The sequence below is a fragment of the Bombus pascuorum genome, chromosome 15 (genome assembly GCF_905332965.1).
Source record: "Bombus pascuorum chromosome 15, iyBomPasc1.1, whole genome shotgun sequence".
Taxonomy (NCBI): domain Eukaryota; kingdom Metazoa; phylum Arthropoda; class Insecta; order Hymenoptera; family Apidae; genus Bombus; species Bombus pascuorum.
Window position 1 is genome coordinate 7,711,228 of NC_083502.1, and position 25,372 is coordinate 7,736,599.

Consider the following 25,372-nt stretch of genomic DNA (forward strand, 5'->3'; position numbering starts at 1 on the left):
AAAGACTCGGTTGCCAGTGGCCTAGTTCCTCGTAGTATACGAAAAATAAGCCCGAGGCGAAGAGGGCCTCGAATAGATGATAGTCAATGACGATGTTTCTATAGGGGCTCGGCCGTGGGGCGACTTTCAGGTAGGCGAGCGACCAGAGGAATTCTGCCGGGGGTAATCGACGCGCTCGAAATTACTTCTGTTTCCCACCTTCGCCCTTCTTTAATAACTAATCGCCGAGTTATCGTACGTTCCCCTTCGTTGGACGGCCGCGTCTTCCTTACCAACGTTCTCGTCTCCTGCATCTCATCCACGTTCCGTCCACCGTGTACTCGATCGTAGAAACGAAAAAGAAAAGAAAAGAAAAGAAGGAGCGATCGATCGATCGAACTCGAACTAGTTTCCTATTGAATCCAGTTGAATCGGAAGTTGTACGCTACAATGAGTTGCCGCGACAATGGCACCGGATGGGACCGAATTCTGGGCCCGTTAATTACAGTGCCCCGTAAAAGTACGTACATCGCAGAGAAAATTTCTATGCGTATGTTGATTACACGTTATGCGGCCGAGTGTAAATCCTACGTGTTAATCCTTCGCAAAGACGAATAAGGACGAATCGACAAGAGGCACAACATGTTTTCATTTAAGGCTTTCGCAAAAACGTGGCGCAGTTCGTGTTCTGGCAACGATAGGAACGCCAGCAGAAACGCAAGCTTCGTACCTCGAAACTCGCAGTTGCTTTATACACGTTTATACGAATTTTCAAGTTCATTCGGCTGTCGCGGCCTACAAAACGTTGTTATACGCACTGGTAAAATTTCTATCCAATTTTTAAATATACCTATAAGTTGCAAGATACTTGTTGCAAACTCGTATTTAGTACAAAATCGATATTTATACGGTACGAATAGTTAAAGTTCCCGTAAAACTCCCACCGAATAGTTTGACGTATTATATTAATTTATGTTATATTATATATCGCTGATACTTCTCTGTTTAAATACTTTTGCGATCTCTGCAAAATATATACGCTGTCGGTTTACTTATTTCAACTACAGATCAAACTGCGATGATTTGATCGTTGATAATCACCGTATTTACGTACAATGGTTACAACGCGATCAAGTTTATTTTCAAAAAGCAATATATAAGACGTATATAAGACATCTTATACGTATAATAATATTTCTAATAAAATATAATATAATAAGCAAGTATACGTATATTTTGTCGTCGACTCGCAAGACGGATTAACAGCAACCCGTGATATCTAAACGGCAAATATATATATCGTTCTATACGACAAACGCTAACATAAATTATTGCTACGTTTTTTAGTAAGTAAAGCAAAGGTGGTAAGGGTCGCTTCAAATTATTAATTGTTCATTCCTGTAGCTATAGTTAATTTTCTATAGATCGATGAAATTCACACACCGTTACTAGAAATCGACCGTGGTGTTGGCATACTACGCGTTTGTAGAATCGTTAAAAATTTCGATCGACCTAACCATTTACTCGAATACGTCTTACGAACGTAATCGCGAATATTTCAGGTTTCGCTGCCTAAAGAAACTCTGCTGCTGTCGCTGATACCCACCCGACCATTGTACCACTCGTTTCGTCGACGATTTCGAACAGCAGTCGCGTTACGATTGTTCCATCTAAATCAGTTTCATCGACCAGGGGCACTGCTTTTCTTAACAACGTCGGCAAGCTTGCCGGCTGTTGCAGCGAAAACACGATTAGAACGTATTATATGGCGGAGTGAGAGGAGGGCCGCGGCGTAATGTTCGCACAGTGAAATTAAACGGTTCAGAAAGTTGTATAATCCGCCACGTAGAGCGGCCCAGTGGCGAAGTTAATGGCAGCAAGGAGAAAGATTTACGAAAGTTTCGGTTCTCCCCGTGTCGTCGGACAAACTTGCCCTTTTCCATAACGTTTTCATCGTTTCTCACGTTTTTCACGACAGTGGATAATGGATCCTCCTTAGAAACTTGGAAACGTGTCGCTGTTTATGCGAAAACGCGAGTCTAGCCGCGCGTTTCAGGACAGAAAATGGCAGTGCGCGTCTGACGAACGATTCCCAAAAACACTGCGCGCGATCGGACGATTAACCCGAGGAAAAATTGGCCTCGCCGCGGAAAAAAGCTGGCGTCGCAACCGATGAACTCGGCTCGTTTCTTCTCGCCTCGGGCCTTTTAACGATTTCGCGCCCAGGCTGTCTTTCTCTCTCTCTCTCTCTCTCTCCCCCTTGCTCTCTTTTGCTCTCTGTTCGCGAAGCCGACGTTTCACAGCAAAGATTTCACGAACTGGTTCGTAGCTAAAATTCTGCACCGAATACGCGATACTCGCGTGGAATTCAACCATCGCGGGCGTCGCGCCCATGGTGGAATTAACCGGTTCGCGGTTTCGTACAATCCATCGTACGAGCCGAGTTTGTACGCGTACGCGATATTGCCGGAAAAGCACACGCTTCTCGGACGTACCCCGATCCGACTGATTTTCTTTCTCTTCCCTTTTTCGATAAATTCGGGCAAAACACGCGTAGAGCGAGGGAGAGAGCAACAGTGGGAGGAAAATTGTTGGAGAGGAAATTATTTCCGAGCAGAACACGGATCGGTAAGGAGAATAGGAGGAATATCGTGGCTCGCAGACCTACAGCCGGTGCAGCTCGTTCGCTTGACCGAGATCCACTTGATTTTCTCGCGTGGGACGTTCCAAAGAACAAAATGATTGGCTGCCTTTTGTTTCGCTGGACGAATTAGAAGAGCGAATTTAGATACATCGTTGAAACGCGAATGCCGACTAGCAGCGTACCAGCCGCAACGCGAAGCGACGCGATGCGATGCGACGCGATGCGACGCGATGCGACGCTATGCGACGCGACGTAACGTAACGCGACGCAGCAACAGCATGGAAAACGCAAACCATCGGATACCCGCTAGGTAGCGAGCTTCTTTTCGCATCGGCGCTAGCCGTTTTAACTCGATCAGCGAGTTTGCGCTTTGTTTTAATTACTTGGAGCGATATTCTTTGCGCATCGGAGGAAAGAAAAGCCTTGGAAATCAACATCGTCCGATATATACGTACGGTCAGCCGCGAAAGTATTCGTACAGCCTTCAAAACGGAATAACTTTTTTAAAATTGGACGACTGGAGACTTTTCGAGAAGCTAGAAAAGGATCGGTTGGCTAGTTCGATGTGTAAAAGTAATTTTGAGAACATTGAAATCGGTAGGAATGGTGAAATTTCAATTTCCTTAAAATTTCTTTTATCATCCAGCCAACTAGTCCTCCTAGCTTCTCGAAAAAGCTCGAGTGGTTCGGTCCAATTTGAAAAAAGTTCTTCCGTTTTAAAGAGGCTACGATTACTTTTGTGACTGGCCGTACCTATTATATCCTTCTCTACTAGTAATAGCGAGTTTTAGACTTGTAACGACGCACACGCCGTCGACCGACGTAACGTGGAAATAAAATTTTACAGAGTTCCCCTGTCCCTGTTTCGTCGATAATGACGTTTTTCGCTCGGCAATCGCCCGGCCTTTCCTCCTTTCCCCCGTAAATCGTTCGATTCCCGATGAACGAAAAGTTTTCGAAATAGATGGAAACTTTCCGAGATGAAAGAGCGTCGTCGTTGTCGTCGCAACTGCATCCGCTTGTCCTATATAAAGCGAGGAACCAACGTCAACGGCTCTCACAGATATCCACTGCTCGAATATCTCGTAATTAGTCGTGTGTCTTTGGCATCGTACGTTTGTGCAAAAGTAGAAATCATCGAGTACGATTCGATTCCATTCGATCCGATTACGTTGCATTCTATTCCGTTCGATTCGCTAATTGCGTCCGCGGTACGTCACGATTATCGAGGTCGCTGACGAATAGTGGGAATCGGGGGGAAAAATAATAATGCCGCTTTGGCATGGTAAAATCGAGCAGCGTGGGACCGCCTCGACCGACGCGACACGCGTTACTCGTTGTACGTGCGCATCGTTTATCAAAGCTAGCATTTCGTTATATCTCGTGGATCTCCGCCTTACACGATTTCTCAAATATTCACGTGCATTATATTTACATGCATATGCCACGGGGTACTTTGATGCGGCCACGCCGCTTGCCGTTACACGCGTCTCTCCTGTACGCGCGTTCCCATACACAGCGGTCCGCTTTTCGTCGCAGAAATGGCATCGGGCAGATTTCGCGGGTCAAAATAACACAACTTTTCGGCTGGTCAGAAATAGAGACGATCGACGGCAGATTATTAAAATCTAATCTAATCTAAAAAGACGGTTAAAATCAGCCGTTTCATCAAATTTACATAAGCGTTACTACAAATCCACCGTAGATCGGATACTTTACGAGCGGTAGCGCAGCAGGCAAATTTTCAAATCCGACCTTATCGAAAATGACGGAATTCGAAGGAAAAACTTGTACTCTACGCTTTCGACTTATCCCCACGTAGAAAATAGCCTTCTACCGATTATCCGCTCCTATCTAGCTAGATATGCTAGCTGGCAGTCAAGTAAATTCACGTATAACGGAAAAGTTATCAAATCGTATCACGAATTACGGACCACCCTGTACAGCAGCCCCTATCCCGCCCCTATCAGCCCGGAAACTTTCCATCTTTCTCGACGAACCGGTCGTGTCAGATGGAAGAAACGTTCGAGGAAGCAAGTTGTTGTCCGTATCTCTCTTTTCCAAGCTGTTCGGATCCGCCGTTTCGACCGGATTTCTATCGGTACCCGTCTGCGTGCAAATAAACACGAGAATCGATACGGAGAGGGGATCGCGTTGCACGATGACGTTAGTTTTCGATTTTAACGAACGCGATGATAGAGAATGGATTGGTCGTCGCGCGTTTCCCACGGTTTCCGCATCGATTCGGCCGCAGTATGTACGTACGTATGTACGTATGTATATTAAATTCTCGATGCTATCGAGCGAAACATCGGAATCGCGTGTCTCGTAAAGCACGGACCCTGCCACGTTGCTCTACGTGTTTATACCACTTTGTTTTCCTAACTAGCTCGTACCTGTCGTGGCTTAAAACGGCTTAACGGACGACCCTGTTGTATCCGCGCAACACCGTACCCTGCAACACCCTGTACACGTCGCAAAAACGACCAACCTCTCATCCAGACGCGGAAAATTGAAACGTTAAACGGCTTCGCGCGTTCCAACGATCCCGGGCAAACCACGCGCGACCGCGATGCAGATGTAATCGAATGGAACTTGAACTAGCGACAAAATCCTAATCCGTCCAACACCGATCTTTTTCGTTCATTTTTTTCTTTTTTTTTATTATTTTTCTTTATACGGATCAATATCGATACCTTCCGCGTTATCGCCGGTCATAAGCTGCTTATGCAAACGCCGTGCAACGTCCTGTTTTCTTTCTCTCGCTCTCTCTGTCTCTCTTTTCTCGTGCACGATATCATATCGATGCGATGACTTATCGCATAAATATCGTATGTCCAGCTTTCGTGTTTTAATATGCAACGAATAACCGTTTCTTCAAGCCCCACAGAAAATCACATTTATATCTGTCTTACAGATTTGTCGAAAACGATATTTCTGTTTGTCGTACTTGGTGCGTGTATATATAGAGATACGTATTTTCAAGAATCACGATGCGTTTCATGTTGGTGAAAAGTCCGTTTTATAAATCGCGGAAACGCGAAAAGCGTATTATTTATCGCCGGCGGATTGTTCAAGTCATCGCGACGTAGCGTCCGAATTTCGCTCCGCGATTATGTCATTCCGGTGTAAATTCGCATACCCGATGCAACGCGACTCGACGCGACTCGACGCGACTCGACGCGACTCGACGCGACGCGACGGATCGATCGAGCATGTAACGAACAGTGACGCGTATTAACTTACCAACCATTACGATATCGTACGATAATGGGTTACAGGATTTAGATTCAGGAGAACGAGCAAAGAGAAACACGGAATATTTTTCAGCGTGCATCGTCATTGACGTAACTGTCCGGACCCGTTTACCGTCCGGTTCAGACAAGGGCGTAGTCGATTGGGAAAACTTGGACGACTCGTCGAAGAAACTGGAACGAACTGCGTACAGGCTGAGTCAAAAATGGCCGCGGTTTAGCCCATCTTAAGCACATGCAGTAATATTTTTGCCCAAGTTTGTCGACCGATCGCTTTTGAAGGTCCTGTACGCGCAGCACGTGCACGTGCACACACACACACACACACACACACACACACACACACACACACACACAGTCACGTAATAGGTGAAATTTGAAAACCGTTGGATCTCGGTTCGAAAGCCTGGGGACGATACGTTTGTTCGACGTGGCAGGCGTAGCGAGGTATTTCGTTCGATTTAGTATCGCGGAATACTACGCGGGCACGAGTGAAAACTATTTACGCCAGGTGATTGGGGAAGGTGGATGAACGGTAGCCAGAATCGGTGCATTATAAAGCGGCAAGAGCGGTCGGCAGTCTATAATTTATTTCCATTAGCCGAAAATAGCTCGCACGTGTAATTCGATTTCGCGGTAAATCGCGAACGCGTCGTCGGCGTGTATTTTTAAAGCGACTGCAATTTTCCGTTAAACGCGCCCGTTGCCCGATTACACCGGCAACGATTACGGCGGCGCAAATGGGGCGTGCCGATATTTTCCCGTTCTCGTTGACCCTTATTAAATTTTCATTCGATTCGGCGGACCGGCGAACGCGCGCAGCCAACGTCGTATCGCGTTGTCGAATAACTCTCGAACGAGAAGAGTCTCGAGGTGGTGTTTTTGCTCGGAAGCAACACACACTTTCTCTACTTGTGTGCAACAACGCATGGAAACGCAAGATGCGACACTACCGAATAGATGGTAGAAGATCATCGAACGGGATGGAAATAAAATTTGGTCATACACGTATTGGAAGAGAGCAAGTGGAATATCGGCTGGTTACTCGAACGCCCGGACACTGGGCATTTGCAGGTTTCGCAGCGTTCCGACCATACGGATCCCGGGTATAGCTATCCGGTATGTCGATCTCCGTCTGGTCGGTCTTCTACGTGGACCCGCGTACCCTGGGTCCTCCCGCAGTGCTGCCAACGCGGAGCTGCAAAGTCCCCAGACGAGCGCGTTCCGTTCCGCGCAGAACCGACCAGATAATCGGAGTTGCTCCGCGACAAAGATAGATAAATAGATAAGTAGACGGACGGAGAAGGAGAAGAGGAGGCGCGGATAACTAGGCCGAGAGCAGAACGAGGGAGACAGCGAGAGAGAGAGAGAGAGAGAGAGAGAGAGAGAGAGAGAGAGAGGCTGGGTGGGCCAGCAGGGAGGAAAGAAAACGCGGCGGGGGAGAGAAGAGTATAGACACAAGAGGGTAGAGAAGCAAGTTGAAGAGGGGTTGAAACGAGGAAGGGAGATGGAGAGGGAGCAAGAGAGAGAGAGAGAGAGAGAGAGGAGGAGGAGGAGGCGGAGGCGGAGGCTGAGGCGGGGGCGGTGGAGCAGGTTGCGGAAGAGAAGGGTGAGAGGGACGCGGATCCCGGAGCGTTCGGTACCATTGCATATCCCGCACATCTCGCAGGTGCAGGGCGTGGTGCCTTGTCGGCAATATCGATTACAAACCCGGGCGGTTGCGCATTCACGTCGACACGTGGACGTGGACCGGCAGCCAGACTAAATTTGTGTTGCCCTATATTTTAGGTTCCTGCACTCATCTGCCTCTCAAAGATTGATTGCTTTTCCCTCCAGCACCCCGAGTCCGCCGCTGCCTATCCTCCGACACCGACGGACGCGCTCGAATTTACGGTCTGCGCCGTCCGCGATCACACCGTCTCTCCCAGTACGTGTACGCCTCCCTCGTGTGTTTCACTGCTTGCTCTCCGAAACAGACGGAGAGGAGACGTTCGTCCGCACGCTATCCCAGGGTTACGTCCTTTCCCTGCTGTATTCGTTAACCGTATTCTCTGCTCTACCCTCTACGTATCCCTCTCGCCCGTCTTTTTCTCCTTCTTCTCGCTCTCGAAACGAGCTCAACGGCGTTCGCCCCAAGGAACGACTCGACCAAGAGAAACAGGATATCGACTCGTATCGGAGCCAGCCCGTCTTTTCCCTCTTCTCTTTCTTCCTCTTTTCTATCTCCTTTCCTTCTCTTCTCTCCGTTTCTTTTTCTCTTCTTTCCTTCTGTCTTCTCCTTCTTCTCCTCTCGCTGTCTTTTCTTCTTTCGCTTCCCCTTGCAGCCGCTGTACGAGTCCGAGTCGATACTCGACCCACCATTTTTATCGCCAGTCGCAGCTACCTAGTTGCCCGAGAACGCTGCTCGAATTTATTCGCCGCGCCGCTCGCATCTTTCAATTTCTCCTCCTTTGAAGAGTTTACAGATCAGCGCCGTCGATTAATTCGTCGGTCGGCCAAAGTCGAATCGCCAGCTTCGTTTTCCGATTTCAACGAATCCTGCTACTCCCTGCCAGCGACCCCGTTTCGCTGGTCCAGGGAACATCCTCCACCGAGGAGTATCGATCGATCGAACGAGAACACGCGTCATTGAACGCTCGCTTTTCACCGAGTAAAAATACTCGATAAATTAAATAAACCGTGGTTGTGGTTGCCGACTTTCCTCGAAATCGCTAGCTTTTTCCCCTCTGCTCTCGCGATTGTTTCGACCGATGATGCGCGAAAAGGGTTGAAAAGGCAAGAGAGGGAAAATAGTAGAGAAAGAAAAGAGAAGAAAGAAGGGCAAACAAGGCGAGAAGTAATCGTGGTCGTTCTCCTTGGCGGATCGATTTTTCCTCGTTTCTTGCGCACAAAAAAAGAAAGCCCCGAGGGAGGAGAGGAAAGGCCGCGTTCAAGCTCCAAGTTCCGTGATCGTCGAGCGGCGTATATTTTGTTCTAACCCCGAACACTCGTACCTACTTTGGCGTTTTATCGAACTTTAGTAGTTTGCTAAAAGGCGGTTTAACGGCACGCCTAACCGCTTGATCGATCGACGCCACGCCACCGTCTATCATTCTCCCGGTGGATCGATCGCGAGCCGCGGCGAGATAGCACGTCGCCGGATTTATTACGCCACGTTGATCCGTCGACTGCGACGCGATGCCTTCCAAGAAAATCGAAACCAGAGTCTCGAGAAGACACGTTCGAGCGAGGCCGCGAGAAATTGCCATCCATCCGAACCATCTATACAGAACACGATCTATCGCTTCTGAAATTTACATTACGTAAATCTACCACGATTACGAAATACGTTACGAACGAGCCTGGCCCACTACCACCATGTTGTTGCTTACGCAACTGACAGATCAACAGGGACATTGGGAAATATTTTTCTTTCGTCTTCGCTCACGATAGTGTACGCCGTGTGTACAGGCCGATTCGAACACTGCCGACCAGTAGTAGTCACGTCATCGCTTTTATCGTCCACTTATTTTATCCTATGTTACCGCTACAATTCCCCTCTTTTTCAGTAGCTCTTCTATTCGATCTTATTCACCGTTTCAACTATCCACTGACCTGCATTCGCGAATCATACAACGAATATATAAAACACGATTAAATAAATCCACTTTAATCGGCGCCTGGTCGAGGAATTGCACGTGGTTTCCGGCCTGGATCGATCTGTGCGCGTTTACCCTTTGCCGCGTACGTTGAATTCTAATCGGGGAAACGCGACTCGTAACATCTCCTTCGACTTGTATCGTTTCACCGCCAACGGCTCGCTGCTATCGTTACACGATCGTTCCGTAATCCACGATATTAAAAAGAATCGAGATTGCCCGCTTTAATTGCAACGTGTAATCCCCGAGAAATCGGGACGCAAATCGCATTACTAATTGCGAGTTGTAGTCGACGGGTTGAACACGGTAAAAGAGTTGGACGCGGCCATCTCCCTGGCGAGCGAATTTCTCGTTGCACGTACCGCGTGTACAGCACGCTCGCCGATTTTTAATCAGGGAAAGCAGCAACGACCAGATTTCGTGACCATTTTGCGAATATTTAACCTCTAGCGGCCCTCGTCCCTCCAACGGGCATAAGAAATACCTATAGAACGGCCGGCTTACCGCCCAAGATCCATGCTTCTCGTTCAAACAGAGATACTCAACCGATGTTCAACCGGTGGTCTCCATTTTTCCTTCTCAAGATGTTCTTTTTATCGTTACCGTAAAACTATATTTTATAACGCCCCCGGTAAGATTATCGATTGTCATGAAATATCACCTCTCTTAAATAACACCTAACGCTGTTACGTGACAATTATTTACAGATGATAATTACGTGCCTACGCAACGTAGATACGTACAACTCGGACATTGACGTTACGGTTAAGAGAACAACGTTCTTTGGTTCTTGCATCTGCAGCGTTGTCCGAAAATTGTTGCAAGAAATCGTCGTTTATCGATATTACATCTACCAGATGATACTACGTGTAAAGGTAAGTGGGAAAAGAAAGAACAACGGTTGTGCTTCGTTTGAGGCTTCGTTTTCGAAAGTGACGTGTTTGAAAAACCACCCGTGGTATTTGTATCGCGACGATTTGTTTCCTGTTATTTCGTTGTCCAGTAATACGGACACGAACAGAGACAGAAGTTTAGAGTTCCATAGATGATAAGCTTATCGTTGGAAACTTGCAGTTCATACGGTTAACGAGTCTCGAAACTAATTTTTCTCGAACGCCAAGCCTTTGACGGAAACACCTTCTCCTCTTCACCACCTGACCGCTTGTCTCGGATGGTCTCGGAGGCACCCTGTATATAATTTTTCTTAGTCAGCAGATAGGAAAGGAAGGAGAGACTTTGTTATTTGTTTCTATTTCCATTTCTTCGATTTTCTCAACGCGGCATTCGCGGTCTATACCTGCTACGTGCACGTTCACTCGTCTAATCTCTGCCACTTATAGCGCAAGTGGCATCGTCGTAAACTAAGCGTTCGAACGGGCAGCTCGAGCATACCGAGCATCGAATTTACAATCGATACGACGTGACGTATCGAACAAACGGGGCTGATCGTTTTTGCGGGATCGGGAGAATTTTAACGCTTTGTCAAACTGCCAGCCGATGTGCAGCGTGTGCAGCGACGATAGATTTGTATTTAACTTCAAAAGCAATTAAAGCTCGAGTTCCGCCGATGGATGGTCGTTCGTGTGAATTGGACCGATTGGTCTGCACGCTGACGCGAATCCAAGTTTCCCGGTTGGCAAACACCGAACGAAAAGAGAGAGAGAGAGAGAGAGAGAGAGAGAGAGAGGGGGGGGAAAGAATGACGCCTCCTTGGATCCGCAAAGATGGCATGGTAATTTTTTTTCGAGCGATTCGCGCCCTAGCAAAAGGGTCTCCTTGGCAATTTAATCTAGCCGAAGTAGAAATTAATTGGCCGTTCGAAGCAAATCGAACCGTTATCGACAGATGCTTGTTCCGCTAGTAGGTACCTTTTCGCTTAATCGGTGGCACGAGCTCACCGAGGCCGAATGATGGATGGTGCCGAGTAAAAGTTGGACACGAGCGCAGTCAGTATATAGCCGCAGTTTCCGCGGTCGTGTAATTAATAGTCACACATTTGCATCCGGCTGATATTATTCCATGATCAACGGGTGAAACTCGCGCAGTGTAATTCAACTACACGCGCGCGCGCGCGCGTCTACGTCTGACGAAATTATTAATTGAACACACCGCGGCAGCCGAACGAGGATCGATGAGTCGGTGCGACTGACAGAAACGTACCACTTTACAGCTCTACTATATTTCCCCCGCTCCTGTCGTGCCACGCGCTCTTCCAATTTACCCCAAACCGTTACGCGTGCTCCTTCCACCCGTCTCTCGATTCTCCTTCGTTTTCTCTTTCGATCGCTCTCATTCGCCTCGCAGCTAACTCGCAGCGTAAACCCGTGAGCCAAACCGTACATTAGACGGATCGGTTGATCAGGCTAGTTTCCACGCAGTAACTCACAGTGGGTGAAACAGTGATTCTAGCTAGGGAAACATCGCTTTTTTAGTAATTCCTGGCTACTTAATTCTCAAGTTTGTCCAAGGTAATTTCCGTCCATCTTTCAATGAAATACCATTTATCTACGATAATATCGTAAATAGGTTGATACGTATGCACGAGTCTAGAACTGTTAACAGTTAACGTTTCTGCTTCAGGTAAACGGTAACGTTAACCGTCAATTACTTTGCCTGTCTTGAAGCGATCGACATTCTAAGGTAGACGTACTCGGAAGGTAGTTAGTTACTCTTTGATCTCACGCATTTCGGTTTTCGGAGCAAAAGTTAATATTCGTTGTTGAATTTTTTGTTTCACTTTCTAACTCGCGCCCTGTTCTTTGCTTCTTGTAAAAACTAGGCGCAAAACTTTGCAAACTGTTGTTTAATAGAACTTTGAAGTTACAAAGAGGATTTAAGAGTTTTGTGGCTTATAGTCTTGGCTGAATTGGGAGCGGGGGCGAATGCGGAGGGGAGGGGGTGTAAAAGATGGTTAATCAATTTTGTTTCTTTACTCATTTAATTATACGTAGTACGAAGAACGTTCTATAAAAGTTTCGTCTCAAAGCTCCGAAAATTGCCAAAGTTGGAGTAAAATTTCCACGAATATACACGGCGAGCAACGAATAGCGTGCAGCGTGTACGTACGTAGTCATTTTAAAGGGCCAAACCTTCGCTTTCACGCTTCCAAGTCCAATTTCCTCCAACATTGTCTTTCTCCAACTTTTCTTCTGTTTTCCCCAAACTTCGCTAATAACCACCGTGAATTAACCCTTTACCACGTGTCCGGACAAATTTACGTAGAAAGTTGTCTCTGAAGAGTGTGATTTTTTATTAGCTGGAATCGCTATTTGGCTCACTAAGCGTGACGCTAAGTCGTCCGTCAATGGAAAACGTTGCGCCGATGCGAAAGAAGTAACGAATTTCGTTGAAATTTCGTTGGCCGTCACGCAGCACTCGCTCGGCGAAGTGCGTTGCTGCTTACGGTCATTGCAATTAGAGTAACTTTAATTGCTGTCGCCAGTCGAGGCACGAGAGCAGAGGCTCTGTCTCTCTCTCTCTCTCTTTCTCCCTCTGTTTCTCCCTGTTTCACCCTGTTTCACCCTGTTTCACCCTGTTTCACCCTGATTTAGCCTGTTTCACCCCACGTTCCTTTCGGTTCGACCTCTCTTTCGTTGTTAACGCTGCCGCCAGAGAAATAAGTTACCGGCAACAATTAACCGTCGAAAAAATGTCGGTTTACGGCATTACCAGGGCAAGCTGTTTCGCTACTTTAGCGAGCACAATCGAGGTTCGTACGCGGCCTCGTTATTAAATTTTCATTCGATAAAAGTGCGCTCGTTATCGGTCGGCCGTGCACGAAATTCCTCTTGCAGCTACCGTTTTCGCGGACCGCTTTGAAGATGTCTCGGATGAAAAGCGGATTCGTAAATGAGATCTTTTTCTTACGATAGTCTCCTTTTCGAAGAGAAATTATTTCTCGGAAGGAGACAAAGACAGAAAGGAGTGACCGGTGACAGTCGAAGCGCGTTTCGCCACCGCCAAACCAGACACCGTAATGTATTTATACCTGTGCGCGTATATATCTATATACACGTGGGTACACGTGTGTACGTATGCGATCCTAAACCGTCGACAACCTTTTGCAGATTGAAAGAGTTTCTCTCGCCGCTCGCCGCTCGCCGTTTCTATCTTCTCTTAATGGAGCTGCGTAACGTTCGAGATAAATTGCTGCCGCGGAAAACTCTTTCCCTCGTGCAAACTATTTATTCTGAACACCGGCATGGAAACTGGTTTTTTAATGGAACAGAGGAACGAGGAGGAAAGAAAGGCGGACAGAAGACCAGGAGGGAGGAGGACAGCCACGAACGAAGAAACATTCGACCCTCTAACTACCCGGCAACGATCGTTCGCTCGCTTTTTAGCCTTAATCGCTGCCAGACGCAACGATATCGCGTTCGAGTTTACATCTGTACGACTCGGTTCGGTTCGGTTCGCCGCGGAAATCCTGTAAATTACGCCCGGAAACGTATTCAGCTACGCTGAAATTTCTCTCTCCCTCTCTCCCTCTTCCCCTTCTCTCTCTCTCTCTCTCTCTCTCTCTCTCGAAAAAAAAAGAAAAAAAAGATGGAAAAGTCATGCGAACCGAGTAAAAACCAGAAAGACTGTTTCGCCCGATAGGATGCCGCGCCGCCGCCGCCGCCACTGCCGCCGCCGCCGCCACCGCTGCCGCCGCTCCGTCGACGCCGCTGTTGAGCTAATTTATAATCCCTTGATTAATACCCTGGTTTTATTCGCCCACGCTACGTTGACTATACGCGTCGGAAGGTTGTATTTGCGAGAACGGGTAATCACCGTCCGAACGGACGTTCGAACGCTGCCGGATCGAGCGAACGCACAAAGCTCGTCACCGGTCGATTTCTATGGGAGTGGCAACCTATCGGAGCGTAAAAAATATTTCCTCGCAAAAATGCCGCTATTCAGAGGCGACGGGACTATGCACAGCCACCGATATCAATGCATCTGTAACGCTTTCGCGAAATTCGCTTTTTCACCAAAGTAAAACCGCTAGGAGACTAGAACGTTGCTCGCTCGTCCCACAGATATTCTCTGTACCGAGCGGTCACGACAAGACGCCCCATGTTCAAAACTAAGACAAAACTAACTCAACTTTCTCATCTCTGATTTCGTTTTTTACCTTTTTTTCTTACTTACTTACGTTTCTCCGAGACATTTCCGATCGAGACGAGGCCAAACGCGATATAATTTCTAATAAGATAAACAAATGAAAATAACTTAATGTCATTAGATAAGAAAATATTCTACGAGTTATACGATCGTGTTCTTTGTCTCGTTTTAGTTAAGAAAATCTCACAATTGCCTTGGTGAAAGATTTATTTCATAGAAATTAAAATAAAAAGTTTTCGTGATTGCGCTGCTATCGTCTCACCGATATGGTTCCATTTATCAAGCCGATTTTCCCACCTCTTGCTCTTTCTCTTTTCTCTTCCACTCGCCTTTTGGGCCTTCTCTACGTTCGACGAAATAACGGCGCTTATCCATCCTACAAGGGGGATATCTATCTTACGAGGAGAAGCAAAACCGTCAAATCTCGAACGTGTCGGATGTGCGTTGCATGCTTTAAGTCGATTGTAAAACAACCCCGAAAGGATTTCTGTGCTTGGCCGTTTGTTCTTCAGAAACCAATATATCTTTTTTATGTCTATATATATTCTATACATAAATTCTTTTAACGTTCACATTATGCGTCTTTTAATATTAAATTCTTACATTTCACTTTGGTAAATTCTTCGTTATTTCTATTCCTCGTAATGCCGTTGCGTGTCTTTACAATTTTGTATTATTTCTATTATTTCTATTATTTCTATTATTTGTATACATACAAATGGGGATGGAAATCGTGTTAAAGACGTTTAAAAGGCGTAAGAAATTGTCGCACCAACAACAGAAATTCTCGATCGATTTCTCGGAAACCGAAAGTCCTACGCAAGAGCAAAAATTCCTTCAGGGTTGATTTACTATCAACCTATGCGCTTCGAACGCACATATCGGCACATTGTTGCAACGAAAGAGTAGCGAAAAATTCGATCGGCGAATTTTTCCAAGGTCGGTCGATCTCCTCGATCCGAGTAATTCGAACAATTTCTCGTCGAATAGCTTCGCCATCGATACGACGCGACTCGGACAAGGTATTAATTTTTCCATAAAACAGGAAAAGCATTCTTGGAACAAGTACTAAGGTTACAACACCGCGGTGCCGAGTTCTTTTTAATCAAGCTTCGCGGAATTGTGTGCACGCGCGCGTGCACTGCGCGCCGTTTGTAATTATTGGATCCGGCTGTAGTCGATATTTCATCTTTCTCTAATGGAAAGCTCGAAGGAAGGAAGGAGGGAAGGAAGGAAGAAAGGATGGAAGGAAGGAAGGAAGGAAGGAAGGAAGGAAGGAAGGAAGGAAGGAAGGAAGGAAGGAAGAAAGGAAGGAAGGAAGGAAGGAAGGAAGAAAGGAAGGAAGGAAGGAAGCAAGCAAGCAAGCAAGGAGGGAGGGAAGTAGGGAAGGAAGAAAAGGAAACAGGAGGAAGAGAAGGAAAAAAAGAAGAAGGGAAGAAAGAAACAGGTACAGGAAAGGAAATGTCCAGCAGCGGAACAGCGATGGATACGATATAGGGATGACTCGAGAAGGGTGATTCGTAAATGTGTGCCAGCACTTCGGAGTGTAAATCTGCACCGAAAAAGACATAAAAAGATCACTTTTTCCTCTACGTACAACTGTCGTTCGGCTCTAGTTTCCAGGATATTCTTGAAAAACTGTCGGCGGTAGGGCGTCCAATTCTGTCCACACATATGTGTGCGCGTTCGCGTGCGTATATCTATTAGAAAGTCGCAAACAGTTGCTTGCCGCGTGTCGATCTGTTTACGATAGTTTACATCCATCAGCCATTCGTCTCTTTATTTTCGTATCATACTTGCCGAATCCAAATAAACAGCCTCCACGGAAACCTCGTTCGCAACTACCTACGCGACTGTTGCAACTCTAGACTCGACGCAAACTGAATATCACGTGCGTATATAATCTCAGGCATCTTCGGTTGTTCTTCTACATTTATCCTTGCTTTTCATCGAAGTCGTCGTTATCTTTACAATCGATTTGTTATTATCTTACGTAAGCGTTCGATTACGAGCGTCTCGCGATACGATATTCGTTTTTAATTAATTATACGACACAAACTAATAGGCAGAATTCGTTCGTTATTCTTCGTACGAGGTTTTTTTTGCATGCAACGTTATAGGATTGCAGTTACTCGTAACGGTAGATTTACCGACTGAATTAATAACGTGGCTACGTTGCGTTCTTAACCACGAGCTTCGTCAACGTACTGCTAATTGACCGCCCTCGTACATCGATGTATCCTTTGTCCCCAGCGCGCTGCGCACGACCTTTTCCCTCGACAAAATTACGAAACGCTATTGGCGCGACTGTGATTTTTGCAAAGAACCGTGCGCGTTTTGTTCGACGCTGTTTCCTTTCCCCTCTACGCTGCCCGCTTCCCATTTGCTCGCACTGATACGGTTGATGAGAGCAGCTGCGTGAACATATCGGCCCGCAGCCGTCCAACCAAATGAAACAGTACTCTACCCCTGCTGCAACCTAGATAACGTTGGCGCTGTGCTGCACGCGTACGTGAAACTTGGCATCTGCCTCTCGCAGACCATTCTGCGAAAGACGAGACCAGTCGCCGTGAAAGGAATTATCGCTCGGGTCACTACGTATTTTTATGCTCGAGATAAGCGCCAGCTTATCACCGCTTTTCGACGTCGCGCCTATCCTACCACTATTTTCCACGTACCCCCTACTGTGCACAAGTATTTCGACAACAAGTATTCGGTGCAATCGCGCAGTCCGATCGAAACCTTTATATTTTCATCATATTTTCAGCATATTTTCAGCATATTTTCAGCATATTTTCAGCATATTTTCAGCATATTTTCAACATAGTTTCAACATTACGATAGAAGAACGTTTCTCCGTTATGAACTCTTTGCTTCTTGCTATAAGCAGTAACGGCGAATTCGACATTTCCCGACAAACTTTCCATTTCAGCAACTAGTTTCCTTTCCGTTCCATTATAGAAGCGAGCTTTTATCGAGAAAGAACTTTGAACGTTTACGGTCTGCCCCTTCCTGGCTCTAGTAAACTCAAACCGAAACAACCAGTATTATTATATCGCGTCGATCGAGTTGCACGTTTTGTCTCTAATAAATGGTCGCTTAATTTATACCGATTCATCTACCGTCTTTGTATCTGTTCAATATTTCTCTCATACTGTCGACTGTCGACTGTCGACTGAGATAAGATGAAAGGATTGGCGAAAATTGAATTACGGCAGTACGGAAGTATATTTACGTTCAAAGTATACGTTTTTTTACATGTTTTTCCGATTATCTCCACACTTACAAATACTTATGTACGATAGTGTATATGCACGGGGTCGGTCGGTCTCGAAAATACTGGCATAACTTTGATCTTTACGTTCTGTATGTGTGAAATAAAATACAGATAAAAGAAAATGTTTTGCAGTATGTCCAAGTGTAGTATATACATGGATGTGAGGAAGCAAAGAAACGTTTGACTTAAAACAGACCGTCGTTTCAATATCGAGAGAAACGTTGTAAAAACGTGAATCTTTGCGTTTCAAAGATACTCCGCTTTCTTCCGTTTACTTTGTAAACTGACGTAAAAAGAAAAAAGAAAAAAGCAATTTTTCATAAAAGTTTGATATATCACGTCGGATAATACGTTTGTCGTTCGATAATACGTTTCAAGCAATTTAATATATCGAAGATTATTTTTTGTCGATAATGGATGCTCTATTTTATTCCTCAACTTATCGTTTCTCTTTGTTAGCGTTCATTGTTCTTTCCTTGATTCCTCCAATCGACTAATTCCTAATTAATCTAATTCTATCGTCCAGTTCGTTCCATAAATAATTCGTTCTAGGGACAGAAAAGGAGACGTAATCCCTATCGCGGTTTCGCGGAGACAGCCAAAGAGATTGTCATCGGATACGAGACGACACACGTCGAAGTTCGACGGCGGCTACTTTCTTACATACGTCGAGCATCCTGTCGCTGTCACGTTGTCGATAGCGTCGCGCCTGCCGGCAGCTCAGGGTAGATCGGTTTTCGGAAGAATCGCAACAGGCTACACAGCGTGCTCGTCGACTCCGAACGAGAAAGAGATCTTTCTCACGACATCCGCATCCGACCTCCTACCATCGAACGTATAGCAACGCGACGTTACGGCTCGTCTTCGCTGAAGCAACAACGAGCAATTCTTGTCGCTTCTGGTCGCTGCGTGTTCCAGAAGCGTTTCCAAGAAACAACAGCTTTTACAAATATTTTGTCCACGCTGCAACAACACCCGGTGATTTTTTCAACAAACACCAGATCAACGACAAAAGGTTGCTGGATGTTGGTTCGCTGGAGACGAGCCCTAACGCTCTATTTACGCGCTTATCCATATTGCAGGTTGCACGGCGCCTTTTAATTTGTACTCGCGTACGCGTGTCCACAAGGGTTGCGCGTCGTTTCTCGATAGGGAAAACGTCGCCAGAAGAACGACCTATGCGTTACGCGGCCTTTTATCTCCCTCCTCCTCCTCCTCCTCCTCCTCTCATCATCCATTCCTCTAAAAGATCGCTGCACGTTCTGCTTCCATCGAAATTTTTTTCGGACGCCTACTACGCCTACCACGCGGCGTATTTCCAACAACATGGAGCTTGCAATTTGATCAAACGTGCTTGAACGCGACTAATCTCGCGGTGAAAAAAGTTTGACAGCAAAAGCTTGCAAATCGATTCCAAAAATGTACGCGTTACACACGCGTACGAAACTTTACACCCCCGTTGCCTCGTCGATAGTTGGCCGTGTGGTCGTAAGGAAATCAATGGACAAGGAGTTTTAGAAAGTATTTAGAAATTAAAGAAATCGACAGCTGCCGCTTTTGCGGCCAATAAACCTATGCCTTGCGTTCGAGGCAAGGCCAGTTACGTTTAAAGGTAGGAGCCAAGCAACTGCCAGTCGAATAGAACGTTGCTGACTTTTTCACCCATCTTATCCTTATCCTTGATTTTTTCACTTGCTCGACGATTGTCGCGAATATCGAGGAGACAACAGACGAAACAGCAGCGAATCGTCGGCCTTTACAATTACACCGTATCCGCACAAATCTCTTTTCACCAGCTGTTAAAGCACGAAACCGTTTTAAATGCGAAAATAAGGTAAACTGTTGGTCGTGTCGCGTTCCACCTGGATCGGAAAATGCGCGGAGCGCGAGGCATGTTCGATGCAAGAGGCGGAAGGAGAGCGGAATAAGAAGATAAATATACAAATATACAAATATACAATCAGAGAGGACGAGGGGAGGCGCAACGAAGGGGGCAGAGTTGCGCTTTGAACCGCCCCTGCCCACTAAATTTATCCTCTCCGTCCGTGTTTACTCGCGACTATTTATTTTCGACATTTATGGAATATCCGAACTGTAGACGGCAACTCGACCAAAAAGAAAAAGAAAAAAAAAAAAAATACCGCTTAAACGTATGGAAATACGGGGAAGAGCCCGTGGCCTTATCTGCTGGCTTTTAATTAGCAATTAAATCGAAGCGACTCGAAGAGTTGAAAAATTCCCAAGCCGAAACGACCGATAACGGAGAAAGAAAGTAAAAAAGACGAGTGACGTGCCTCGTATGCGCGCACGCGCGTTTCAGCGTTTCCGCGTTTTCGCGTTTCAGCGTTTCAACGGTAGGGCGCGGCGGCCAAAAAAAAAAAAAAAAAAAAAAGAAAAAAAGAAGAAAAAAAGTATCCATGGGATCTCGAGGAGATTCGTTAACGAGATTACTCGTGACTGTCAGCGCTCTGTAAGCAAGTTCTGAATAGGGGATACGGCGGCTCGTGCCGCGGATGATCTACTACGCAGTCAGCCAGCCATGTCAACGATCTACATTCAGCTCGACCCGCCGCGCAAGTAGGGCTGCAATGTCCGCGGAACGGTAATGCAACGGCAAACCACCTAGGATTTACCCTCGGTACATCCTAACAAAGCTGTAGCCACCGGCCGCGCCACTACCTCAGCAAGCAGCAAGGAAAAAGATCGATGCAAAATTTACGTCGCTGTTTGGCGCTGTTCTTGTTGTTCGGGGTAATTTCGTTGTACGTATCGCGGTTACAATCTCTAACCCTGCGACTACATCGGAGCTGTCGCTTTAAACGAAAAATACGGTAAACTGTCGATAAGTGGCGGAAAACCTGGCCTCGAGCCAGACGTTTATCGGCCAGGCAAATCAACCACATGTACTTGAACGTGGCTCGTGATTTTGCCGAACGTGGAAGAGGACGGAGCGAGCGAAAGGAAGTCTAATCGTCTTGATCGAAAGAAACATATCCATAAGACGATCCTAAAGCGAGCACGAAACTTTATCGTTTTCGCTTTCTATCCGATAAAGCTTGTACCAATGCGATTGCGAGCTTTCCTAATTCAAACCAATAAAAACAAAATTAATATTTTAAAACGGTGGATGGAAGTTTAGCGTCGTTGCCGCCGCTACCGCCGCTACCGCCGCCGCCGCCGCCGCCGCCGCCGCCGCGACAGAGATAACGTTGTAAAAGTGTTACGGACTGAAATCAACGGAGAAATTTGGCAAAGACGAACAAAGTTCGAACTGCCGTTAGAAGACGCGCCGTTACACAACAGGTTACGATGTTCGAATGCTGAAACGGTGAAAACACGACGAGGAATGGGCCGCGTGAACGGCCAGCACCTTTCCATAATCCTTAGGGGGATAGACACGATGATTAATCACGCTCGAACGATTTGGTTTCCCCTTCGTGCGCTCCCTCTTCGTGTATCGCAGAATCGTGTTGCTCGCAGCTGTCTTTTCTCGGCCAGCATCCACGGATGAAGGTTTATGCGCATTCGTTTCAGATTTCAAACGCTTTGCCACTTCGAACATCGGTAAAGCGTAGGAATTCTAAAACAAATACCACGCTTTTTGTCCGTCGTTGGTCGTGCGTGCCTTCTCTTGTCCTGCGCGTTTCTCGGTGTTCTCTTCTCGGCTTCCTCCATTTAATCACCTTCGATCGATCAACCACTTTCTCTCTACCACCCTTCTCTTTTATATTCTCTTAAAGGTCCGTCGCCGTCGTTGTCCTCTCCTTTTCCTCTCGTTTTCCTCTCGCAACACTCTTTCCACCGCGACTCCCCTATAACGAGTCGCTCCAACCAAGAAAATTGTGACCAGTCTCGGCGTACCTCCTGCCAAACTCTCGTCAAACGACACAAAAAACACAATAATAAAGATACTCTGCGTCGAACTCGTTCCAACCATTTGTGAAACGTTAAACGAACCAATGGCCCGTAATGCAATTTGCCGATAAAGGTCGTTAATATCGTAGGAAAGTTTGCGCTCGGCCGGCCGGTCGTTCGCGAGCACCAAACTTTCTTTGCATTCACAGGAGAAAATTGCTCGCGGTAATGATCGATATTATTAACCCCGTGGTCGTTAGATACTCGTTTTCCTTCGAACCGTCATCGAACGTCGATCTTCGCAGGTTCCCTTTGAAACGTCCGCAGCCCCGCAACATTCATTCGAACAGGGAGCAGCCAACTTTCGTTGCTTGAAATTCTTTTCACCACGTAGGAGTATGGAACGCGCGGGCAAGCACGAGTATTTATTGGCTTCCATCCCGTTGCTTAACTCGGTTGGCATCCGGTCAAGAGTGATTCGAGTGCTCGGAAAACGTTATTCCACCGTCTTTGACCCTATTATTCTTCCCTAGCAACGACATCGAGAGAACCGAGAAACCTCCGTATGCGTATGCGATTCTATTTTCCATCGACTCGCGTAAAGATATGCATCGTTGGCGCGAGCGGTTCGCACATTCGGTGCGAACTGATCAGCGATAACCTTTGCCGAGTACCTATATGCTTCTTCTTTCGAATTTCATCGATACAGTCATAGCATAGTCATATATATATATATATATATATATAAAGTTTGCAGGGCTGTTGGAATCCTTTCGCGATCCACACGCCATGCACGTTTCATGCTTCGACAACAATTTCGGACGAAAAATGAGCCTCGGTTCAGAGCCGTTTACGCTTTGCAGCTAAACGATACGACCGAAGAAGCGCGACACGGATCTTCCATTCATCGAACAACCATTATCGATAGTTGCGAACACGAAACTTCCTCCGCCAAGTAACTTTGCTCCGTTTCCGAATGTCGGTGAAGATGCGGCGGGCGCTGCACACGGAGGGAAAATTATTTCTAATTGGTTCCTAATAATCGAGGCACGCTTCCGCTCGAGAGAAGAGGGGATCCGAAGAGAGTTGTCTACTTCGAATTCCATTTTCTCTATTCTTTTATCTCGCAAACTTTCCAGCCGGCAGAACTTGATTTAATCCCTTAATCCTCTGATCCGTCCATCACGTTTAAGCCGCCTTAGCCGGGTCCGGTTTTTTTCTTTCGCGCATCGGAAGAATAATTTCAACGGTAACGCGAGCTTCAAACGAATAAACATTAATCTCGTCCCTGAGCATACCAGGCCGGAATTACGACGATCACGAGAACGGGGACTCGTAAGCTCGAGTAAAAAGTCCACCAGGTCCTCCAAGTTTCTCCATCGTTTGCCCCAAAAGACTGGATTTCTCGTAGAACGGCACTTTGCGCTACCACCTTTCTATCCATTTATCCTTTTGAACGAGACGCAAGGCGGCGACGACGATATACGGTAGAGCGTCGACGAATCTTGACACCTCGGAACAGCAAACGGAAAACGCGTTTCTACCAAACCAAATACATTTCACCGACAGCGTATATATTTTTCAGAGATGGCCAAAGTATTTAAAACAGGCAATCGTATAATAATCGTAACACATAATCGTATAATAACCAATTTAACACATTTTATACGCGCTTATCGTTTCAAGTAAAGTTTCCCTGCCACTTCTATGTACGTGTATTTTCACGTTAGATGCAAATTTTCAGCGATATAATCGTGCCAATTGCGCCTCGTTATAATACCAACGAAATATCAAAATGTCTTGCGTACAGACATTCTCGCGAACCATTGCATTTTTAACGCTACCCGAGAAAAAGTAGATAAAGTCGAAAGAAACGTGGTTCGAAGCCAAAGTGAAAAAGCCCAAAGTTTGGCAACGGTGGGCATAAGGAAAACACGCTTTTAATTTGAAACTTTGGATTCGCCGCAAACATTCGTTGCCTCGAAACAGTGGAAATTGCAACATTGTTCGTAGCTACGTTAACGCACGGTATTTTACCAACTCCCTGGCGGAATTTAATTTAAGGTGGTTAATGGCTGCGTCAAAGGGACGGAAATTTGGAAAAATTCCGTTTGCAGAGGACCGAGCCAACGGTTAGATGCGCATCATCCTATCGCGTACGGTTTCATCTCGTACAGGCTGGTTCGAAGCTCTAGGTACAAGTCGGATCAGGCGTCATATAGATTCTATAGCTGGAAATCAGACGTCGAAATCGAGAATAACAAAGTGACGTTTGAAGCTTGCTTTTCGAAGAAATTCAGTTTGAAAATATGCCAAACCTACGTAAATTTGCTTGATCCTCGACTAGACAAGAGTATAGATGACATCGATAATCGTAAAAGCTATTTATTTCATTCCATCAAGTACCGTTGAAGTTTCAATCTGTTTTCGATTCGAGTTCTATCTTCTGGCCAAACAGGCCTTGGACCACAAAATTTGATTACTCGAGTTATTTTCACACGTGGCGTAACCTCCGTTTCGATCGTTCAAACCGACGATGGTCCAGCCGACGATCGATCATATTCACGTAGGCGCAAATTTTGAAACTCAATGTTCTCAACGAAACGATACTCGATCTCTCTTTATAACGTAGAATCTGGCCGACCCCGTTCGTACTACAAATAAAATTACGGACAAGCCTGGATAGACGACCAACCACACGTACATCATTTTCTGTCACGGGTTCACACGCAGGACAGACACCGGTAATAGTAGCTGCACGCAATTTCTCAACGCCGGTAGAATCACGCGCCGATGATCAATCGTAAATCGGTTCTTTCGCTCCGACCACGGGCAGGCTCTCTCTCGATTCGCACGAGTCGTTCCGTTCGCTTGCTCGTACGTGCTTCAATCGCTTTATGCATATCCTTAATAACGAACATCTTCGATACGACGTTCAATTAGGAACGAGCGTTACCTTGTTAGCCGATGAAAACTCATTAATTTCAGTAGGGCAGATCGGAACTTTAACCGTGGCCTCTTTGAGAAATCTTCAAGCTCATTAAATGCTCGGGCATGTGCGCCATTGTGCGCCATTGTGCGCCATTGTGCGCCATTGTGCGCCCGACATTTTTCTCTCTTCTTGTCCCCTTTCGAACTTTTCAAGTAATTATTTTACGCCGATCGAGTTTGCCGCGGCTACTCGAGAAAACTTTCGCACAGTTCCCTCCCATCCTCGCCCTCTCTCCCAGCTAGTTATCAGCTTCGTCGACCAGTGCCAGATGTCCGCCGATCATTGCCAAAGTATTTTCGTTTATCGGAGAAACAAGGGAGATTCGACTGTCCGCGTCGCACCTCGGCCGCGCCGAGGTTACGTTCGCGACATTGGTTGCGCGCGGCATTCCGGGCGGAACGAGTTTTCGGAAAAATTAGACTTGGTCGAAGATCAGTCCGGCTATCGGTCGATAGGATGCCGTGGTTCCCTTTTCGACGGGAATTCGTTTGAAGAGAGAAGGCTGGCCCTTTGAAGGTTCCAAAAGGTGGCAACGCCACTTTCGTTACGCGGGTTAATTAATGCCCGTGAAGCAAGTCCAAAGGAAGATGGGGGGAAACACCGGGTGAGAGGGCGCTCAAAGAAGAC

General features: G+C 46.4%; 1 protein-coding gene across 19 annotated transcripts in view; it reads right to left on the reverse strand.

The window, feature by feature from the left end:
• The window catches only part of LOC132914423 (disintegrin and metalloproteinase domain-containing protein 11), a 73,761-nt gene that overhangs the window by 34,572 nt on the left and 13,817 nt on the right, over positions 1–25,372 (reverse strand). Inside the window, exon 1 of one of the 19 annotated variants that reach the window (XM_060973530.1) lies at positions 11,384–11,602. The exons of the other annotated variants lie outside the window; for them this stretch is intronic. The gene's annotated coding sequence lies outside the window, so the exon portion shown is untranslated. Of the gene's footprint in view, positions 1–11,383; positions 11,603–25,372 lie in introns of those variants that run through there. 19 annotated transcript variants of the gene reach the window in all.